Raw genomic sequence first — 4,542 nt, 5'->3', positions numbered from 1 at the left:
ATTCCCAGCAGTGGGTGGAGGCCATGAGGGCAGAGATGGACTCAATGGAGACCAATGGAGTCTGGACTCTAGTATATCCGCCCTCCGGGGTAAAGGCAATCGGTTGCAAATGGATTTACAAGAGGAAGAAGGGCCCCGATGGTAAAGTTGAGACCTTCAAGGCTCGTCTGGTGGCGAAAGGGTACACTCAGAAAGAGGGCATCGATTATGAGGAAACCTTTTCGCCTGTGGCCATGCTTAAATCCATTAGGATCCTGCTAGCTGTAGCAGCATACCATGATTATGAGATTTGGCAGATGGATGTCAAAACTGCATTCCTGAATGGAGATCTTACTGAAGATATCTATATGCAGCAGCCGCAAGGCTTCATTGCTACAGGTCAGGAAAACATGGTATGTAAACTTAACAGATCCATTTATGGGTTTAAGCAAGCTTCTAGAAGTTGGAACATCCGTTTTAACTCTGCTGTCAAATAATTTGACTTCGAGCAGAATCCGGATGAACCCTGTGTCTACAGGAAGTACAGTGGGGATAAGGTTACCTTCTTGGTTCTGTATGTAGATGACATTCTACTCATTGGGAATGATGTAGGAATGTTAACTACGGTGAAAGTATGGCTTTCGCAAGCAATTCTCCCTGAAAGATCTTGGAGAAGCCTCCTGTATACTGGGTGTTCGACTCTATAGAGATAGATCGAAGCGGATAATTGGATTATCCCAATCTACTTATATTGACAAAATAGTCAAAAGATACAGCATGGAAAACTCCAAGAAAGGAAATGTTCCTTTCAGGCACGGAGTCACTCTCTCCATGAAGATGTCTCCCAAGACTTCTGAGGAGATTGATGGCATGAAAGACGTTCCCTATGCCTCTGCCGTAGGGAGCATCATGTATGCCATGCTGTGCACTCGTCCTGACATTGCTCAGGCAGTGAGTGTAGTAAGCAAATTTCAGGCCAACCCAGGGCAAGAGCATTGGACTGCTGTGCAAAACATACTTAAGTACCTTCGAAGGACAAAAGAGTTTTGTCTGGTGTTCGACGGTAGCTCACTGCAGATCCAAGGGTATACAGATGCCAATTTCCAGTCAGACCCAGATGATAGAAAGTCTACATCTGGATATGGTTTCACGATAGGATCGTGTGTTGTTTCCTGAATGTCCGCAAATAGGGGTCCTAAGTAGCAAATTAATATTCCACAACCCAAGCCGAAAGCATTGCCGTAAGTGAGGTTGCCTTATGAATGAAGGTGTTCATTCCTGAATTTGGAATTCAGCACATCACCCATTCCACCGTTGTATGACAACGCTGGACCTACGGGAGGATAGTGTAAAGAGGTAGCATCACCGGAGAATGTGGTGGACCCATTGACTAAGCCACTGTCACAGAAAGTGTTTGAGAAACACGTGGAAAGCATGGGACTCTGGCTAGTACCTGATTGGACCTAAGTGCAAGTGGGAGCTGTTAGACAGTTTTGTATGCCCTTGGCTTCAATCGGAATGATGTACTTTATGAGTTTATTGTAAATGAATAAAGATACATATTTGATTCATGTTCCCTTGGTATGTTTCTGTGTAATGCCCTTAAACTGGACACTTAATGAGACTCGTGTTAGTTTAGAATGTTCACAGCCAGTGGGTCGGTCTGGGGAGACCTATCCTGACAAGGCTGACACTGTAGTGCCACCACGTCGGTTGGGGTGGCTTGTCTCAGCTGCCAGGGTGAGACCCTAGGCACATACAGTATAGGATTAATTGAATCTTTGAACTGGACCAGATTTCCAGTATTGCCCTGGACCTTGGAGATTGATGGGCAAAACTGGAAAGTTATACCCGACCCCTAGACTCGATTATGATACTACACTAGGTGTCGGATTGGGCTGTCTTTGATGTACCAATCAGTGAGATCCTTAGAGGGGGTCAAAACCTGGGTATGTTGGGACAGTCCGAGAATTCATCTGAGTGGGTGATCATAGTGACAGGATCAGCCCCTTTGTCGGACAGAGGTAATGATCGGGGATGCACTCTCACTGATGGAAACCAAGACTGCCGGCAGCCGATTTCAACCGTTGAGATTTGTTTTGCAAAATATATTTTATATAAGATATAAAAGTATATGTATGGTTTCTAAATTGTTTGCAAGAAGGTTTTAATTCCCGGGATCCATATAAGTGGAGAGTGCAACACTGTTCCTTGCAGTCGAGGGAGAGGTCCTCTCTTGTCGGGCAGTGTATGATCATTATGGGCTGAGAGGTTAAGTGTAAGACCATTGAGGATAACACCTGATGGGCTAATCTTGCATCTGCGCACAGTCCCTGGGTGTTACAAGGTGGCTTGGCCCAGGGACCACTTAGTGTAAGTGTTGGGCCCATAGAGCTCATTTGATGGGTTTCAGGGGGTGCACTGTCATTAACAGTGTATTCGGCCAGGCCTTGTAACAAAGGCTGGGCCGAACCCATGTGGCTGATGTGTAGATCAATGCTTGGGTCCTACGCCATACAAGGAAGCCCAACTGGGCAGCAATTTGGAAGCCTTTTGAGTACATAACCTTAAATGGGCCTTAAGCCCATTTCAAACTGGGCTGATTTGATCAGTCATTTAAAGGGGGCGAATTCTAAAGAGGGTCAGCTGAAAGGATTGGGCTTAGACCCTATCCACTCAGAGAGTCCAAGATCTAAATGGGATTTAGATCTGGAAACCTCCTAACTCTCACATAGCCAATTTCTTGGAGATTGTGACACTTTCAAGCATAATGGGGTGAGTGATTATGCTGTTAGGCTGAGGTTATTCTCATTTTCATTGAAAGACAAAGTCAAGGCTTGGCTGAATTCATTACCGGTCGGATCTATAGCCCCTTGGTATGAGATGGCTAGTCGATTCCTCTCCAAGTACTTCCCTTCATCCAAGACAGCAAAGATGAGAAATTACATCACCACTTTCTTCCAACAAGATGGAGAATCTTTAAATGAGTCATGGGAGCGGTATAAGGAGCTGTTAAGGAAGGTTCCTCACCATGGACTTCCTATATGGATACAAGTGCAAACCTTCTACAATAGTCTAACCGAAGCCAATAAGACCATCTTAGATGCGGCAGCCGGGGGCTCCATCAACAATAAGACCCCTGAAGTGGCCCATGCACTCATAAAAGAGATGGCAGCCAATAATTACCAATGGCATTTAGAGAGAACACAAGTGAGGAAGCAGCATGGTCTTCACAATGTGGAATCATATACAACTCTATCTGCACAAATAGGTACAATTAGCAAGAAAATTGATGAGATGCAGATGGCATCCATGAATGTGCAGTTCGTGACATGTGATTGGTGTGGGGGAGGCCACATCAGCATTGAATAACATCAGTTTAGATAGTCCACAGAACAGGTTGACTTTGTTGGCAACTTTGCAAGGCAATAGGGAAATCAGCACCACCATGCCGTTAACCCCGGATGGATGGGCTATCCGAATCAGTCATGGCCAAATCAGCATGGACCGAAGCCCTTTCCCCAAAATTTCCATCAGCCGGAAAAGAAATCTAACCTAGAGGAGCTGACGACCAAGTTCATAGCCAGTGTTGAAACCAGATTTCAGAACTAAGAGGCTTCAATAAAGAACTTGGAAAATCAGGTTGAGTAGTTGGCACAAATGATTTCAGCAAGAATACCGGGCACTCTACCAAGCAATACAAAAGTGAATCCACGAGAACAAGTGCAGGCTATCACTTTAAGAAATGGTAAGGAGCTGCCGGAAGTAGAGAAGAAAGCAAGGGCTGAAAACAAGGCAGATGCAACCCTTGAAATCGGAAACAAGAAGGAGGAGCAATCTGAACCACAAAAAGAAAGACACTAATAGCCGCAAGTTCCCTTTCCCAATAGGCTGAAGCAACACAAAAAGAGGAATTTGGTAAGTTTCTTGAAGTATTTAAAAGTTTACATATTAATATTCCTTTTGCTGATGCTTTAGCCCAGATGTCACACTATGCAAAGTTTTTGAAGAAGATATTGGCAAACAAAAGGAAATTGGGAGATGTGGCTACGATTGCTCTAAATGAAGAATGCTCAGCAATCCTTCTCAACAAGCTGCCCCAAAAGCTTAAAGATCTAGGGAGTTTCACTATCCCTTGCACAATAAGCAGTTTAAAAATTGAAAAGGCATTATGTGATTTTGGAGGTAGCATAAAGTTGATGCCATATTCGGTTTCCAAGAAATTGGGGTTGGGAGAACCCCAACCTACTAGAGTGGCATTGCAGCTAGCTGATAGATCCTTCAAGCATCCTAGGGGAATTATAGAAGATGTGCTTGTTAAAGTAGATAAATTCATCTTTCCAGTTGATTTCATTGTATTAGACATGCAAGAAGATGTTGATGTTCCTCTCATCCTAGGGAGACCTTTCCTAGCTACGGGGAAGGCAATGATTGATGTCCAACAAGGATAACTCAGCCTTAGGATTCAAGATGAGGAAATAATTTTTAAAATGTCTGATGCTATGAAACATGCACCCTCTAGCGATGATTCTTGTTACAAGGTTGATGTTGTTGATTATGAAA

The 4,542-nt window shown here is 44.0% G+C and overlaps 1 non-coding gene across 1 annotated transcript; it reads right to left on the bottom strand.

The window, feature by feature from the left end:
- Window positions 1–2,910: 2,910 nt before the first annotated feature.
- LOC148802334 (small nucleolar RNA R71) lies at window positions 2,911–3,017 on the bottom strand. The gene has a single exon (XR_016083257.1). It is a non-coding gene; the product is annotated as a small nucleolar RNA R71 (small nucleolar RNA).
- Between the last annotated feature and the right edge of the window lie 1,525 nt (window positions 3,018–4,542).

The sequence above is a fragment of the Nelumbo nucifera genome, chromosome 2, assembly GCF_055504915.1.
Source record: "Nelumbo nucifera cultivar China Antique chromosome 2, China Antique-T2T, whole genome shotgun sequence".
Lineage (NCBI taxonomy): Eukaryota > Viridiplantae > Streptophyta > Magnoliopsida > Proteales > Nelumbonaceae > Nelumbo > Nelumbo nucifera.
The sequence above is the reverse complement of the archived record's forward strand: the minus strand, read 5'-3'. Positions and strand labels throughout refer to the sequence as shown.